Genomic DNA, 18541 nt, shown 5'->3' with positions numbered 1-18541 from the left:
CTCACCTCCCTCCACAAATGCCTGAGTGTTGCCAGCCCTTCCCCCCCAGATCTGGGCATGCTGGGGCAGATCTGAAGCATCCAAAGGGAGGGAATTGGGGGAGAGGAGGGGAACCGTCACCAGCCTCTGTTCAAGTGAGTCCAGGAAGGAGAGCCACAATGCAAAAGGTTATCCAAACAGGGGGAAAGCAGGAAGAAGTTCTGAGCTGGAAAGTTCAGCTGAACAGCAGGATCCCTGGATGAAACTCACACCGGAGCCAGAGACCAGCACAAAATTTCCATAGGCACCACTTAATCCTCATCTAAGTCCTAGTTTGACAACTTAAGTGATGCCCGGGACTAAGAACCCGGAGGACAAATTCCCAAAAGAAGGCAAGGAATTCTGCCTCCCAGGGACACGCAAAAGAGCAGTGGGGGGGGAACATATTAGGATTTTTTGCTGGTTCCCACCGGGATGAGCTAGATGATCCACTCTCTCTGTTTTTTACTCTTCTTCAAGGGAAGAGTCAGGCAGATTTAGGTTTTTGTTGCACCCCTGGCTAATGATATAATGAGGGCTAGTCAGTTTCACCACCTGGCTCTTGCAGTTGCTCTTGTTTTGTATACAACAGGCTGCAGGGTCACATTACAGGCCATTTACACATTTTTATTAATATCTGTCTTGGTAGAAAGCACCCCCTTGGATGTAAGCTCCCTGAATGCAGTCTTTGAAGGGGACCCACTTTTTGGCATCCCGCCTGCTTGGAGAAACTGCTGAGCCACCCGTGGGTTCAGCCACACCAACCTGCGTGCAAGCAAACCGCATTCTCCTTACTTCAAGAGATCCGGCACGCACGCCTGGTGGCTTTTTACCATTCTCTTCTCCCGAGCTGCAAACTGAGTGGAGGAGCGGAGGTAAAAGGCCAATAAAAACTCTGGTTTTATTCTTCCTTGTGGACTTTTCAAAGCTCCCCAGCGCTTGTTCACTTGGAAGGGAATCAAGCATCTAAATCCCTTTGGCAGCGTGGGAGGTAAAATCCCGTTTCATTAGTTAACCAGTTTAACTGGCTAATTGATTAAATGGGGGTGGGCAGGCTGCAGCAGCCCCCGTGCTGTGAGCAGGGACTGCTCCAGCCCGGCTGCTTCCGGCCTCATGCTAGGCTACCGGCTCCCAGCCCACGTGGGTGGGGAGTCGGCAGCCTCCCCCTCCCCACTCCACTGCTGCTTCTGGCCCTTCGCAAGGCTGCCGGCTCCCAGACCATGCAGGCTGGGAGCCCCATGGGCAGGGAGCTACTCCTGGATAATGGTTAACTGTTACCCGGTAAGGATCACCTGTTAAGGCTGATGCTTACTGCGGAACCAGATACTTGGTTACCCGTTCACATCCCTATTGACAACTTGGAGAGCTCAGCCCCAGTCTCTTTCAAGTGACAGAGAACTTCTAGACATCCAGAAAGCAGCTGCTTCGTCATGTAACACCAGCAGGAAGAAATGCCTGTTAAACAATCAGATTTCTTGCCAGCAAAGGGTCCTACTTTTAACATTTCACTGTGTCTCTGCATCTCCCATTTCAACAGAAAGGAGCAGATTTATCGCTAACTCAGGGAGTAAATTCTCTGTCTTGTCTCACATGTACACCTCAGACACCTCCTTACCATTCCACAGCTAGCACGCATACTTCACGGCAGCAGGGAGTACTGTGCCACAAGGCATACCACCCTTATGAGCACCCCATCCATTCCCCGGGAGCAGGTGCAGATGCACCCCATAGAGGGTAATTTGCCCTCCTCATCAACTGTTCTCCTCTCTTCCTCGGTGTCTGCCACGGTTCACACTCAAGACCCTCACTGGAGCATTAAAATACTGCGTGGTGGCTTGGGTTTTGTTTGTATGAATTTGAAAGCTCATTTAATGCTCCTGAAAGATGACAGCTTGCGTCTGTTACCGCCTGGCTCAGGCTTCGCAGGTTGCCAGTTCAGTCCCTGGAGTGCTGGCCAAGATGGCAGCTGTTAAGACATCGTTCTGCCACGTTGCCACCTCCCCAAAATAGGTCTGGCCTCTGACCCGGAGTAGAGATGTGGAAGGGTAACTGGTTAACCGGTAAACCTCGGTTAAGGTTAAGCTTTGCTCTCCACGTAAGAGCCCTGACCGTAATGCCTTGAGGCTCCCTATGAGCTAGTGAATTTGTCAGCAGCGGGGTCACCGTGTTAGTCGGCATCTGCAAAAGCAACAAGGAGTCCTGGTGATAGAAATGTAGCCGTGTTAGTCTGGGGTACCCAAGGCTGTGTCTAGACTACATGCCTCTGTCGGCAGAGGCATGTAGATTAGACACATAGGCAAAGTCAATGAAGCCGCGATTTAAATGATCGCGGCTTCATTTAAATTTACATGGCTGCCGCGCTGAGCCGACAAACAGCTGATCAGCTGTTTGTCCGCTCAGCACGCTAGTCTGGACGCTCCCCTGCCGACATCAAAGCCCTTTGTCAGCAGCTCCGGTAAACCTCATCCCACGAGGAATAACGGGGCTGCCGACAAAGGGCTTTGATGTCGGCAGGGAAGCGTCCAGACTAGCGTGCTGAGCGGACAAACAGCTGATCAGCTGTTTGTCGGCTCAGCGCGGCAGCCATATAAATTTAAATGAAGCCGCGATCATTTAAATCACGGCTTCATTTGACTTTGCCAAACAAACAAATCTACATGGCTCCGTCGACGGAGCCATGTAGTTTAGACGTACCCCAAGAGAAGAACAGATTTATTAGGGCATCAGCTTGCATGAGTAAAAGCCACTTCATCAGATGGATTGGAGTGGAGTTCACAGAGGCCTGGGTATAGAGAAGGACAACTAAAGAAAGAGGGTTTGCTTGTGTAAATGAAGCTTTTTGTTTATCAGGTTGGAGTCTGTTGTGTCTGATTCGGGGCAAGAGCCACAGTGTGTGCCGTGAGCGGAGTACCGACTGGCGTTCATTATAGGATGAGACTACACTGGGGAATGCCAGACTTCAGGGAGAGTAAGGGGCAGGACCGGAAACTTTGTGGTTGTGAGTGACCAGATTTCACACGAACTGCATCCCTTGAAACGCACAAACCGCGCAAGGGTGCAGACGTAAGGTAGCTCTCAACCAGCAGCTCCAGCAAGAGCAGGCTGAGAGCTAGCAAAAGCCAGCAGGGAGCTAGTTAAAGAGCAGGCAGGCACCTGGGTTACAATGGGACAATCCTACAGTCCAAGGGGCCATTGCCCCGGGTCCATGCTCTGTAAGATCACCAGTGTTTGCAGGATGGGCTGTTCTAGTCTTGGTCGCATGTCTTTGGCAGCCGCAAGAGGAGGAAATGTCTCACACGCTCCCAGAAATTCAAAATGTAACGGCAGCCAAAACAAACCCAGATCCGCAACACAGGCAGAAGGGACATATTTGATCACGGCGCTATTTCATAAACATTCATCTCCTAATATTTTGTTTTCAAGCATCACCACATTTCATGCCTTGCAAAATTCCTTGGGAGGCACGTTAGCACACAGAGGCACATGAAGGAAGGGCAGAGACCCTCTTCCCTCCCACAGAGCATCTCCTGGGCTAAACAGAAATGGAGGAGAGCAAAGCGCAGTGCTCCGGGTACAGAGGAGGAAGACGAGACCTGCTGCGAACTAAGGCTCATTAACTTACACATGCTTCCCGTATCTCCTGCTATTCACCAGCTGCTCTCTGGGTTCTCCAATCCTGCAGCACAGTGACTAGCCAACTTCCTCGCGGCCTTCTGGGTCTGCTCAAGCCAGATCCTACAAAGGGGCTTGTGGTTAAAGCCCCGGTTTAGGTCTCAGGAGATCGGGTCCTTCCCCTGCTCCGCCACCGACTCCATATGAGACCGGGGGCAAGTCACTTAGTCTCTATGTGCCTCAGTTCCACCGCTGTACAATGGGAATCACAGCACAGCCCTTCCCCATCCTCGCTGGTGGATGTCTTCTCTATTTAGACCATAAGCTCTGGCACGTGTTCTCCTTCCAGCAGAGAAATGGGATCCCTTCGCTGGAGGCTGCTTGCGGCTGCCTGCCCTCCGCAGCGTCCCATTATGGCCTAGGAGCTCTGCCGTGGCCTTGCCTCAGTGTCCCTTCGAGGTCTCTGGAACTAATCCAGAAGGGCTCCTGCCTGGAGCTGGTTTAATAGCAAACTCTTCACAACAACCCTCCAAAACCCCAAGTCCCTCACCACCACCACACCCACACCTGGTGGTTCCCTGCCAGGCTGGGGGCTTCTCAGTCAAGCAGCTACCGTCAGATCTTTCTCCCTGGAGTCCTTCCTTCCTTGCAGGAGAGGATCTTGCCCTTTCCATGAGCTGTCCTCTCTCTGGCTCAGAGAGGCCGGCAGACAGATGCCCCCTATTGCTCTCTGGGCAGCGCGGGGTCTTCTGTGGGACTTTCCTTCACTCTGCAGGCCTGAGCTGCCTTCCTGTGCTGAAATTTCTCTCCCCAGGCATCTCTTTCATTGATCCCAGCGGTCTGAACCCAGGACATCTTCCCCACCCGGGGAGTCGAGTCCACAACGTTGCAATTCCCTTTAAAAGGCCGTGACGCTGCTCTGCCCCCATGCAGTGGGGTGTTCCTTGCTTGCTGTGCTTGGAAACAGACCAGAGGGCAGGAACCTACAATCTAGAGGAGCCCTACCCAAGAAGAGCCCTACTCAGGGGTCAGTCTGGCCTCTGGATTCCCCTGCCACAGCTGTGATGCAGCCAGGTGAACAGGGCTGGCAAAGCATGTCATTCACATCATCTGCCCCCCACTGCCCCGGGAATCTTCGCACAGTGCTCCCCCCTTTGCAATCGCCCGTGGAAGCACAGATGCTCTGCCAAAGAGAAGGCTTCTGTGCAGTAGCGGGTCCCAGAGCGCCAGTCTCTCCCCGCCCCTTTGTCTATTCCTAAGGGGGAGTTTGGGCCCAATCCTTGCTCCAAATGCAGTGGAGATCCACCGGGGATGAGTTTGGCCCAGTCACTCAGAAAGAAGCGGCTAGAGATTGAATGACTCCTTCCAATCCAACACGGGCAGCGCACCATAGTGAAAAAAGAGCCAAAGATTCCCCACCCCTCTCAGAAATGCCATAGTGGTTCCGATCCCGATCCCCCGTGTTTACACGGAATGACTCCCAATTTACACCAGCGAGAGACCAGATTCAGGCCCAACAGGCCTGACGCCACGTGGGATGGGCTCCCGAGAGGGAGCTATGCTCCCCCATTAGCTCTTCTGGAGCAGACGGCCCCTCCTCCCACATGGCCATGCTCCCTACCAAGGTAGCTTCTCAAAGGCAACCACCTTATCGCCTGGGGAACTCCACTGCCAGAGCCGGCCAGGGCAAACCACCTTCCGCTCTCTGAACTCGGAGACACCAGTCTGCAGAGCTCGCCGCGTGCCCTGCATCTGTAGGGAAGGGGGTTTGAGAGGACGGTGCCTGAAGGGAGGCGTGGAGCGGACTACGGCAGAACAGCCGGCTGAAAGCAAATTTCCTAGCACAAAGCCCCCCCAAACCTGCAGCAAACCGCCTTCTGGGAGACAAATTGCATTCCGAGATTAATACCAGACAGCCAAGAATCCACCAACTGGGCACTCCTCCCCGCTGTGTTTACAAGGGCGCCGACTTGCTTGCGGTGCATCATCTGTCCCCTTGTTGCATGGGCGCAGGCTGGTATTTTCAGCAGGTAAGGGAGCTGCTCTAGAGCACCCGGTCGGAGCTGCCATATGGACTGCAGTCCCCCAATGGAAAGCCTTGCAGCCGTAGTCATCATGCCGGAAAAGGAGAATGGTCTTTGCAGGAGATGCCAATTCCATTCCCAGCTCTGCAACCGACTTCCATAATGTCCCTGGGCAAGTCCCTCTGTGCCTCACTTGCCCATCTATAAAATGGGGTGAATGGTGCTTCCTATCAGTTTGATTTTGATTGCACGTCTCCAGGGCAGCGACTCTTCTGCTGTGTGTCTGTCTGTACAGTGCCCCGCACAGTGGGGTCATGCGCTCAGTTAGGATCCCTAGTGTCTAATATAACACAAATGATACACTGTCTCTGCGAGTTCTGTTTCACAGAGTAGGCGGCTGAAACAGAATTGTTTAGGTCAGAGATTGTGGCAGAACGAGAGGCAGGTGTCACAATTACTAGCTGGTTGTTCTAACCACTACTCAAGACTAGACCTAAACATCATGAATAATGTTCCCTCTAATTGTTTTCAGATGTGTGCAGAATAAATTGTGTTATGCGCACCAAGGCAAGTGCAGATGTGCACTACCAATAGAAACATAGGCTGCCAGTGGTGGGCGCTCTGCTAATCAACTGGGCAGCATTTAAATCTCTCCTGGGTGGCCGCTCAAGCGCTCAGCTGACATAGAACACTAGTTATGAATAATGCTGCCGTGTTCCATCCTGCACGAGCGCTATCAGATATGGAGCGGGGCATGGTGGAACACACCAAAGGACTGACGAATGACAAGGCGCAACTGGGGGTGGAGGGAGTTCCACCTATCTGGAAATTCATTTTCCACTGGTACTGTAGTCCCAATCAGGGTGCTAGGTACTGTACAAAATGTTCCTGTTCCAAAGAGCTTGCAAACCTACCATGTGTCAAGAGACAAGGGGTTCCCAACAACACCCATGGGGGGGTGGGGTAAGGGACAAGGTGATAGCGACAGAAACCACTGCAACAAGAAGACCCTACCACCTGACCTATAGGAGAATCTCCTCGTAGTACAGTGCCTATGACACACAAGAGTCCAACAGTTCTGAGTCTGTCCAGCCAAGTAGAGCAGCAGCATATACATGCTAGCCAGGTCACCACAATACGAAATTGCATCTATTACCGTACCTCAGGGCTTCTTCTACCACCTCCTCTTACAAAACTAAAACTACTCCGACTGGCTTACACCCCAGCAGACAAGGACTGTGTAGAGGTTGATCTTTTTGGATCATCCGCCGCATGGTCCCAATTTCCACAGGCATTCACTAGTTGATGGACACACAAAGAGAAGAAATTGCTTATCCTTGTTTTTCCAGGCTTGGATCATTAGTTCTGCTGTTTGGATTCCGCAGGAAAACATGTCACTGGGCCACGTACCAATGGGACTGGGTAATTCATGACACATCTATTTAAAAGCGTCTCGCATTACATAAACTGGCATTGGAGCTGCCAAGTAATGTCTCCAGCTAATAAATATTTGTGACAGTGTTTGTGGGAAGAGCAGCGCGTGTTAATAATATGATCACATTTCTTGGTTGGATACAAAGGAGCTGGGTTATATCAGTGACAGACTCACCGCCAATTTGCACCGGCGTAACGTGGATCAGGATTCGGCCTTGAGACTCTAAAAGAAGCCGAGGCTACTTCTCTGCTTCTAGGGACGGTGCTGTCAGCAAGGGCAGCGAGAGCTTTAACTTTCCACCAGGGCAGCGCAAATGCACCATGCAATTCAGATGACCTGCCTGAAGCAGGCTTGGGGAGTTGCCCCGATAAGGCGAGAGGTCAGCTTCCTCGCAATGCAGCAAATTTTAGCTACCAGGACAGTATAATGAACCTGTGGTTGCATCTATACAGGCATCGTAGTTTTCAGCTCTATTGCACACGTGCTTTGTGGGATGTACAGCCCAAAGCTTTGGTGATTCAGGACCTGGCTACTTGAGCTAAGAGCTTCCAAGGTCGCCAGGAGAAGAAGTGGGGTAAGAGATTCCTTAAGGCCTCCACGCACCGGAGGGCAAGGCAGGTAAGATTTTACATCCATCCAGTGGAAAGCCCAGGCGCACATGAAATCTGTGATCAGCCTTTATAAGAAAATTCAGTCGTATTCTCCACCCCACAGCCCAGACGCCATGCCCCACCCCATCTGCTAGTCCAGAGGGTCTCAAGCTGCGGGCCACAGACCAGCAAATGCCGGCTAGACACATGGCATGAACGTCCTTTTTATTTCCTGCTTCATCACATTAAAAAGCAAGGAAAAATATCTCCCTTTCCCACCACCGTGCTGCCAACTCTTGCAATGTGAGCACGAGCCTCATGATGTTGAGTGGTTTTTTCCGACAGCCCCCACTGTTCCTTGCACTAAGAGGACAGTCACAAGGACTAGTCTCTACAGAAAAAGAAAAAAAAAAGCTTGAAAAAATATGACGCAAGCACATCCTAAAGGCTGGGGGCAAGAAGGGCAAAGAAAGTCCAACCTGTCTTAAGACAATTCCATGGCGGGTCTGGACTCATGATTTCAGGTTATCAAATCTGTTTCCACGTGAGGAATTATTGGGATCGTCTTGGATGTTATTTGATCACAAGGCAGAAGTGGGGGAGAGTTGATCCATTAAGCATTCACTCTATACAGTTGGACTCTATGCTAGGAAAGAGTTTGAAGACCTCTGTCCTAGACCACAGTGGCAGAACTGCTCATTGGCCATTCTCCTGCGTAATTTGTCGGGGGTCCTGCTCTCATCTGCCAGTGACCAGCCTTACAAGGAGAGGCTGAGGGATTTGGGCTTATTTAGTCTACAGAAGAGAAGAGTGAGGGGGATTGAATAGCAGCCTTTAATTACTTGAAGGGGGTGCCAAAGAGGATGGAGAGAGGCTGTTCTCAGTAGTGAGTGATGGCAAAACAAGGAGCAATGGTCTCAAGTTGCAGTAGGGGAGGTCTAGGTTTGTTATTAGGAAAACTACTTCCCTAGGAGGGTGAGGAAGCACTGGGATGGGTTCCCTAGGGAGGTGGTGGAATCTCCATCTCTAGAGGTTTTTAAGTCCCAGCTTGACAAAGCCCTGGCTGGGATGATTGAGTTGGGGTTGGTCCTGCTTTGGGCAGGGGGTTGGACTCGATCTCCTGAGGTCTCTTCCTGCCCTATATCTCAGCTGTCCTGAAACCATCTTGCACCTTCCAAAGTAAATGTGCTTGACTTGTAAGCAGTAGTTTCCGGGAGGAGGGAGCATGACTGAATTACAGACACTGCAGACTCCAGCACAGAGGTGTTCTTCCTGGCATCACAGCCCGGTGGCAGAATTCACTCCAATTGCTTGAAACAGGTTCTCAGGGTGTTCTCCCTTTCTTTGTATTCAGAACACACATGAACCACTATGGATTCCGTTTGGGGCCTGTTGTTTAATTAAGCTCATGGAAAAGTCATCTGCTGTCAAATGCATGAAGGCATGGATTCAAAGCTCACTAAAGTCAAGGGGAGTCTGTCCACTGGCTTCAGTGGAATTGGATCAGACCCGAGGCATCTTGGTCAAAGAGCTGGAGGAGTGAGCCCTTGATTCATGAGCTATGGGGTCATCACCAGTGTTCCCTCAACTCTTTTCCATCCATGTGCGGAATAAATGTCATGTGCACGGAGGCATGTGTGCATGTGCACCAGCAGTAGAAACACAAAACTTAGCGGTAGGCACTCTAATAATCAGCTGGGCAGCATTTGACTCTCTCCTGAGTGGCCGCACAAGCTCACAGCTTACAGGGAACACTGACCATCACACGTTTTTCCCTTTTTATTCCTTTTTCTTCCACATTCTTTCCACCCAAATCTTGTTTTGCTTGTGCTCACAGGCAGTCCTGTTTAGAGATCTTAGAACAAGACTTAAGTGACTTCTGTGTGGGTCCCCCTGTTGAGACTCTTTGAAATAACCTGTTTCAAAGCAGGAGGGGTGCAATTAGCACTTTCCGAAAATCAGGATTCCTGATGCTTCGGCAGAGGGCTGCTCCCCAAAACAGGGGCATCCAAAAATCATTCCTCACCTTTGCGCTTGGTCTCCTGCATTTGATGCCTTCCCCTGCCTAAATTGAGCAAAGTGGATCTGAATCCCCATCCTTTTAGTCCACTGGAACTTGACCCAACTTCTGACTCATGCATCAGGCGCTGTGAGTGTACTGAGTGGACAATGCCAGCAGATCAGCATTCTCGGCTCTCTTAACTGGTGGCGAGGTTTCCTATTCAGCTTACACAGAAGGGACGTGTTCTGCTCCTCTAGGGGTGCCAGCCCTCCAGCAAATTATACCATACCTCTGCGAGTAAGTGCTGGGTGGGGTTAGCTCGGTAAATGGGTGCACACAGACAGGAGACTCTGGTGAGTTTGGAAGAGAGAGTCGGGCGAGAAGAAGATGAAAATCTGGCATCCTCACAGGGCAGACTTAAAGTTATTGGATGTGGTCTTTGTGGTGGTGGTACTGCAATGGTATGTATGGACTCTGATGTGGGTTAGTTTTTCATTTCTTTGCTTTGCCTCAGATATGGTGTGTGCCTCAGTCTTCATGAGTAGATCATACAGACATTCTCTCTCTCTTCACCTAGCATCAAAATGCAGCCATCTCTGGGGCAGTGCAGAGCAGCTATTTAACTGCACATCGCAACACAACGTCATACAGGCCAAGAGGAGAAGAATGTCATATCCAGCTGAGATGGCAGAAGGGGATTCCAGGAGATAGAAAGCAAGAGCCCCGACTGACCATGCCGATAGCCCTACCCGTGCAATGTCTCCTTGGGGAGCTTGGATACCCATTAGGTTTCCATTCCTCAGCTCACCCTGCTGCCAAGCGGTCACAGCACAATGCCAGCTGTGAGGCTGACTCAGCACATAGAAGGCAGAGGACCTCCTACCGAATTGCCCACCGCACTTCTGGCAGCACTTGGCTTTTCCCCGATGGGCCACCGAGCAGGCCTGGCACCACAACAAAGGGGATGCTAAGGCATTCGATCAAATGGCCAGTCTCCTGCCATGAAGGGGCACCGAAGCTCCACTGTCGTACTCTTTCATCTAAGGCTTGTCACTCCTGGCCACTGTCACTTGTGCCCAGCCGCCGGTGGCCCCACTAGGCCATTTTTTCAGCTGGGACTGGCCGAAGGGACCCCTAGAGCCACGTCACCCATGCAAGAGAGCCAGCAAGCATGGTCTTGTAGACAGCGCACACCATAAGGAGAACGCTTGTGCGCCTGCTTAGGAGAGATCCAAATGCCGCCCACCAGATGAGCTAGAACTTGTGGTGCACATGCCATGGTGCATATAAAAGTTTATTCCACACATTGATGGAAAAGATTAGAGGGATCACTGGTTGCAGGGCTGGTATGGGCAGCTCTAGGCTACAAAAAATTCTCCTGCCCCAAGAGGGAATTGCTTGGTAGCTGGTTAAGGCAGCAGAGGCACTAATGAGATGGAGCTGAACTCCGAGTCCAGAACACTTACTGATTTCAGTATGAGCAGAGGGCAATCAGCTTGGGATGCCTCCACGGGGCATAAGAGCAGGGACTCCAGGGAAGTGTTCCAGCCCCACTATGATGCCCACACTGCTTTGACTGCTAGATCCCAAACAACCAGACCAATGCACTCATCTCAGCTGATCTCCTGTGTAAACACAGGCCAGGGAACGCCCCAAAATAATGCCTAGAGCAGATCTTGTGTTCACAAAACCATCCAGTTTTGATTTAAACATTGCCAGTGATGGGCGGGCCACCACCGTCCTCGGTAAACTAACAACTGGAACGATTCAGTGTTAAAAAATTAGGCCTTATTTCCAGTTTGAATTTGCCTGGAGACGCCAAACTTGCTGGGATTGGCCCTATGGGTCCCACAGCGAGTATAGCTTCTCAGAGCCATACCAGCCTGCTTTATGATCCATGGACCGCTGGAAGGGACCTCGAGAGGTCATCAAGTCCCATCCCCTGCCCTCACAACAGGACCAAGCATCACCTAGACCATCCCTGACACGTATTTGTCTGACCAGCTCTTAAAATCTTTCAGTGCTCCAATTTCACTTCTCTGGGCCTCAGTTTACCCTCAAGGAGGTATGAGAATTGAAGGGACCCCAGCTCAGAATCTACATGTCACTAGAGAAATCCCGTGTGGGTGGGGGATGGAGAGAGGTCTGGGTTTTGCGGGAGATCTCATTTTAGTTCCACCATTTGAGATGTTCCACCCAGAGTCTCGAAGATGTGCCCCTTTGTGTATTTTGGATACATCTGATGTTAATGTTCACCTGTTACTGTGATAAGTAACAAGCAGGATGACTGTAACGGAGCTAGATTAGAGGAGAAAAATATCCCTCTCTTTTTCTACTCCCACCCATTTATTCCCTGGATGGGTTTGACAGCTCTTTGCATGTAGTCAACAATCTCTGCTTCCCCCAGACAGTCCATGCTCCTTTCTCTTACCAGGCTGAAGCTGGGAAGATTTCAGCCTCTCTTACAGCTCCAACCGTGTCACTTCAACACTGAACTTCCCTTGTCGTGAAGGTGCTCGCTTTAGACGCTCTCAGCCCCTCTCAGCCGGGAGCATCAAACAAGCCATGGGCAATTCGCACGCCCTCCTTCTCAAGAGTTTGCAGGCCACAGACCCGCTCTTGCTGTCCCACACACAGCAAGAGGGCCGCAGAATGGAACCTGAGATGGTGACATCCCTCTAGAGCAGGGGTGCTCAAACTTTTCGGCTCATGACCCACCCTGCTCAACACAAATCATCCACGGACCACCCGCCAAACGCCCACGATGACAAAATGGGCGCAGGAATGGGTTGGGGGATGAGGGGTCTGTCTGGGAGGTTGGGTGCAGGGGCAGCAGCGGGTGGAGGGGTTTGGGTGGGAGGGAGGGTGCAGGAGCAGGGATGGGGTGCAGGGTCTGAGCAAGAGAATGATGGGGGGCGCTTACCTAGCTCTGCGCCTCTTGCTGCTCCCATTGACCATGATTCTGGCCAATGGGAGCAGCGGGGAAAGCCTCTAAGTGAGTGGTTTCCTGTGCCGCCGTTCTCCTATTGGGGGCAGCATGCAGAGCCGCTCCCCCATGCCCCTGGGAAGCCGGTGCTGGCGCGCCAACAATACAGGGAGGATGCGGGGCTGAAGTGCCAGCACAGGCTGCCTGCTGCAAGAGGGGCTGAGCTCCGAGCCCACCGCCCACCTGCAAGATGGTTGTGGTCCACTAGTAGCCTCCAGGCCACACTTTAAGAAGCTGGGTTCCTGTAATAGTCTGTCAATGCCAGATTCCCCCTCCCCAGCAGAAAGACCCTCAGAAGTGCCCTCAGTGTCACTCTGGGGCTGTGTCTAGACTGGCCACTTTTTCCAGAAATCCGGAAAAACTTGCCAGCTGTCTACACTGGCCGCTTGAATTTCCGCAAAAGCACTGACGATCTCGTGTAAGATTGTCAGTGCTTTTGCGGAAATACTATGCTGCTCCCGTTCGGGCAAAAGTCTTTTTCCGAAAAACTTTTGCGCAAAAGGGCCAGTGTAGACAGCAGAGATTTGTTTTCCGCAAAAAAGCCCCGATCGCGAAAATGGCAATCGGGGCTTTTTTGCGAAAAGCGTGTCTAGATTGCCACGGACGCTTTTCCGCAAAAAGTGCTTTTGCGGAAAAGCGTCCTGCCAATCGAGACGCGCTTTTCTGAAAATGCTTTTAACGGAAAACTTTTCCGTTAAAGCATTTCCGGAAAATCATGCCAGTCTAGACGTAGCCTGGGAGTTGGGATTTCCCGCCCACATCAGAACAAGCCACGACGACTCTGCGTCCCCAGCAGCTTCCAGGGAGTGGCAGGAAATAAGGACCTTACAGCCAATCCCAGCTAGTTCTGCGCCAAGTCTCCCTCCAGGGCTACTGGTGGGTTATGAGCCCATGGGACTGTCCTCACAGGGGGCTTCCTTAGCATGGGGACTTGCTACAAAGCCTTCTCAGGATCACAGCCACCAGGCTGCGTGGGAGGGGGGTGGGATGAAGACTGTACAAGGTGTCCAGCCTCACGCTGCGGCAGCCCATTCTCCACCCTGAGGCTACCCGGTCACTGCCTTTCTCCCTGGCACACACCCAGACACCCCTCGCACGCAGTCTGGGTCACAGCCTGAAAACCGGGCAATGACCAGGCCGTAACCTGTTCAGAGAATAAGGGATATGTTTTGCCCTGGCGGAACTCATGCAGCCTTACTGCTGGCCCAGACACAAACCTGTGGCAATCTAGCCCAGGATGGGACCAGATTTGGCCCACCAAGCTGTTTGATCCGGCTCACATCCCGCCCTGTCGCTCCCCCGCCCCCAGTGCATGAAGTCTCCTCCCCCCACCAGGGGCATGTGGTGTCTAGAAGGAACCGCCCCTTTCCACCTGAGGCCCCGCCCCTTCTGGGGCAAAGCTGGCCCGTGACCGCCTATCAAAGTTCCTGAAGTGGTCCCCCTGCAAAAATTATTGCCCACCTCTCATCTAGCCCCTTCACAGCTGTTATACATGGGGGATTTCACAGAGACAGAACGTAGAGCCACTGAGCTATAGAAAACTCCCTGCTAACAATTCCGAGCATAGGGCTTTCAATACAGCAGGCAGTTCCAATTTCATCCTGTAAGGGGCAGGTACCCACAAGCTTGTTTATTGCATTACGATTTTTATCTGGCCCCCAATCTTTAACTTTGATCATTGAAAGAGGCTGTTATTTATAGCAACTCCCTCGAGTTACTCTTGATAAGAGTAGATCTCTAAGTGCTTCACATTCTTAATGTATTCATCCTCACAACACTCCAGTGAGGTAGGGCAATGCTATCCCCTCCCCCCCATTTGACAGATGGGGAAACTCAGGCATGGGACGACTAAGGGAAATGCCCAAGGTCACACAGAAAGTCCATGACAGAGCAGAATTGAACCCTCCTCTCACAATTTTAGCAAGCATCCTAAACCTCTGGACCAGCAATGGTGCACTTGGTCATGGATTTGTGAATTTGCAGGGTCTGCCAGAGCACGGAAACATACGAGCGTGATCCTGCAGGATACAAGAAAGCCTTTTCTGGAGGACTTATGCACTGATTAAGAATTATTCACCTGTAAGAGGGCTGCAGGACTATGGCCTACACCTGTGGCCTCCATTTTCCTCAAATATTTCAAGAAAACAATTCCACAAGTAAACTGAACTCAGCTGATATTGTCGCACTCTATATAGGGACACACGAAATCATATAGCCACTAGCAGTGTACGCACATACAAACAAGCAACAACACTACGCTGTGCACAGAATTCTCCCCCTGGGGAGAGGACAAAAGAAAGACTGAACCACATATGACAGATGTGAGTCGCATCGCTTAATGCGCCCCTGGGAGGCCCTCCTATACTGTGGTGATAAGAGCAGAAGGAGAAAACCTATACGCAGAACAGACTCGCTGCAATATCGACCGCATTTCACTGCTCAGTGTGGAGTTGGTCATCCTTTCATTAATAAATATGTGATACCCTCTGAAGATCTCAGAAGCAAGTATTAATCACAATGTCTGGTGCAATAGGTCGCAGATTGAGAGAGGCCCCCTGAGATTTCTGTAATATAAATAAACCAATAGTAACGTGCCTCCCAGATGAGGTAGGGAAATATTTTATGGATGGTGAAACTGAGGCAGGGAAAAACGGAATGACTTAGAGTCACACAGTGAGTCCGGGCAGAGCTATGAAGAGAGCTCGGAGGCACTGATGAGCTAAATCGGGATCCGGAACATAACCTGCCGGTTCTCACTGATCAACTTATAACAGAGGGTTAAACCCTCCGCACAGCCTGGAACTGGCCCACAGTGAAGGAAAAAAAAAAAAGCACTCTTCCCCTGTTCTCACAGCCCTCATCCCTTCGACCACACTAAACACAGTGAGCGGCTACTCCTACCCATCAAGGATTTTTTAAACATACCAGCTCGTGATCAGCACCTACGCACAACGTACACTCTAGTCATGGGGTTTGGATCGTTTTCTGGCCCCTCCCAGCGCACACAGCCCTGTACAGACCACAGAGCAGGGCTCAGACCCTGCCGGAAGGAATTTCCAAGCCAGGCCAACCACGACCCATGCTGTAAGAGGCCTTTCCTTGAGCTACACCTGGCCGCCGTCAGGTTAGGGAGGTAGTTCTCGCAGCAGGAATCTAGCTCCCTTTCTGGATCTAGCTTCTGCTCCAGCTGTCAGGGTTCCTCCTCCCCCACCAAGGTGCTGATGCTGGCTGCGCAGGGCGGTATTGATCCCTGTCGCTGGTGCTTACCTAACTCCGCCGTGCGAGATTTGGGGAGAGGAGCTGGCTGAAGCATATTGGAACTGGGAATCCTCACCCCCTGTCAATCTCACTCATAGCTGCAGTCTGGCATTTCGTCCTCCCTTCTCCCCCACGACACACACACACACGCTAGAGGAGGGGGCTGCCCTCTGCTCCTCTGCAGCTGCCCCGGCCAGAGCTGACATCATGCAGGGGGCCCAGGGGTGGCGTGAAAGCAAGCAGGAGCAAGCCACAGCCGCGCTGGATTCTCCGTCTGCTGCACTGCAGTCAGGCCTCTGCCCTGCTCTCCTGGGCAGCTGGGAACATCACAGGCAGGCCAACCCCAACCACCTGCCCCTGCCAAGCAGCGCAGCGGAGACCTGGCCGGCGAGCCGGGCAGCAGCTTGTCTCCTCAGCATGCCGGGGGGCTGGAATTAGGGAGCACAGCTGCCATGACATCATACGCAGGGTGTGCACCGCCGCGCCCCAAATCATTTCAGTGCCCCTCTCCAGGCCAGGCCCCCTGCAGCACGCCAGCGGAGGAGCCAGCTGGGGGCATGCCCGCCTACCTGGGGGCAGGTGCACACAAGAGGCTAGGGGCAGGCAAGGGATTAAAACAAGTGAGCAGACAGGAGACGGGTTTGGGGCCCTCCCCCCAACTCTATATTCCAGATCTGGGTTAAATGCTCCGTGCTGGGTTGGGTGGGAATCTCTGCTTTCCTTATTGCCAAAGGAGCAGGCACGGAGCACGCACACACACCACTCCCCCCTCACACTGTGCACAGGAGGCAGATGACATAATTCCCAGCTAGCGCACGTTCATCGCCCCGATGCCAGCATCTCCCTTGCTGGACCGAACGCCCCTCGTGACATCACCGCCGAGCACGGGCACCGAACCCCCCCCCCGGCAAGCTGCCCCCCCCCCACACACACACTGGGTGGTGATTTCCAAAGGGACACAGCCCAGCAAGGATGCACCCACCAACATTTCTCCATAGCAGAAATCAACGCTGCGCCCCCCCCCCCCCATCTTCCACCCCCTCCCCACCGTGGCTGATGTGATGGGCTGCAGAAGAGGGTGCTGCCCCCCCTGAAATCTATCCACCCCTTCCCCCTCCCATGCAATTTACCAGCCCCCTCCAATGCAATTTTCCAGCCCCCCCCGCCCCATGCAATTCTCCACTCCCCGCCCCAGCCTCCCTCCCCCCCATGCAATATTCCACCTCCCCCCATGCAATATTCCAGCCCCCTCCCCATGCAATATTCCACCTCCCCCCATGCAATATTCCAGCCCCCCTCCCCATGCAATATTCCACCCCCCCCCCATGCAATTTTCCAGCCCCCCTCCCCATGCAATATTCCACCTCCCCCCCCCCCTCCCATGCAATATTCCACCCCCCCTCCCCATGCAATATTCCAGCCCCCCTCCCCATGCAATATTCCACCATGCACCAGCTCCTGAGTCCACTGAAGTGCTTGGCGGCAGCCGCCACCCCCCCCCCCCCAAAAATGCACGCGCGTGCCCCCCCCCCCCCAGCCTTACTCTTGGCAGGGAAGCCGCGGCGCGCTCTGGACCCAGCCGGCGGGCGGGCGGGCGACTCCCCCGGGCGCAGGCGGAGCGAGCGAGCGGCCCGCGGGCCCGCAGGAATCCGGCGCCCTGGCCGGTCCCGCTGGCTCCTGGCAGGCTCAGGGGGGCTCGTCTGCTGTCACCGCGCGCGGCCACGTTCCCCCGTCCTGCGGCAAAGCGCAGCCGGCCCCCGGCCCGCCCCCCGCCAGCCGCCAGCCTAACAGCGCCGGGGAGGGTGGGACCGGCCGGGCGCCTTCCCTTTAACTCGTCCCTGCCCGGCGCGCTGCCCACAGCAGCCCCCGGCCCTGCTGGCAGCGCCCCGCGGCTGCATGGGCCCCCCCAGCCCTGCAGAGCCTGGGAGAACCGCGCAGAGCCCGCCCAGGGAGGAGGGATGGGGGGGTCCAGCCAGGGCGCCCTGCCTTGCAGTCCTTACCCAGCCACTTTTCCCCGGTGTCAACACACTGGGGTTGTGCTGCTCCTCCTAGACTTTATGGTCAGAAGGGACCAGTAGGATCATCTAGTCTGACCCCCTGCACCATGCAGGCCACAGAATCTCACCCACCCCTCCTAGAATAATCCTCTCCCCTCTGTCTCAGATATTGAAGCCTTCAAATACTTTGAAGACCCCAAGATGCAGAGAATCCTCCAGCTACGATCTGTGCCCCATGCTACAGAGGAAGGCGAAAAACCTCCAGGGCCGCTGTAGCTCCTCTGATGAAGTGGCCTTCATTTCATTATTACCTCTAGGTCAGTTAGTCTCTAGGGCTAAGTCTACACTCGCCGCTTCTTGCTCAAGCACATCTTGGGCAAGTGTTCTTGGGCAAGAAGTCTTGCTCAAGAAAACGTCCACACTGCCATGTGCGCGCTGTGCTTTTGCGCAAGAGCGCCCATGGCAGTGCGGACACTTTCTTGCGCAAGAAAGCTCTCATGGCCACGCCGTACTGTAAATTTACTTGCGCAAGAACGGCCGTACTTGCGCAAAAAGCCGCGAGTGTAGACATAGTCTAGGGGTACGTCTACACTGCTCCAAAATAACCGGCGCTATTCCA

The 18541-nt window shown here is 53.1% G+C and overlaps 1 protein-coding gene across 2 annotated transcripts in view; it reads right to left on the bottom strand.

Moving 5' to 3' along the window:
* Positions 1-17659, bottom strand: part of LZTS3 (leucine zipper tumor suppressor family member 3) — a 125129-nt gene extending 107470 nt beyond the window's left edge. For both annotated transcript variants that reach the window (XM_075931002.2, XM_075931005.2), the window contains exon 1: positions 17469-17659. The gene's annotated coding sequence lies outside the window, so the exon portion shown is untranslated. The remainder of the gene's footprint in view (positions 1-17468) is intronic.
* Between the last annotated feature and the right edge of the window lie 882 nt (positions 17660-18541).

Source organism: Pelodiscus sinensis, chromosome 4 (assembly GCF_052426305.1).
Source record: "Pelodiscus sinensis isolate ZL-2025 chromosome 4, ASM5242630v1, whole genome shotgun sequence".
NCBI classification, from domain to species: Eukaryota; Metazoa; Chordata; order Testudines; family Trionychidae; genus Pelodiscus; species Pelodiscus sinensis.
The sequence above is the reverse complement of the archived record's forward strand: the minus strand, read 5'-3'. Positions and strand labels throughout refer to the sequence as shown.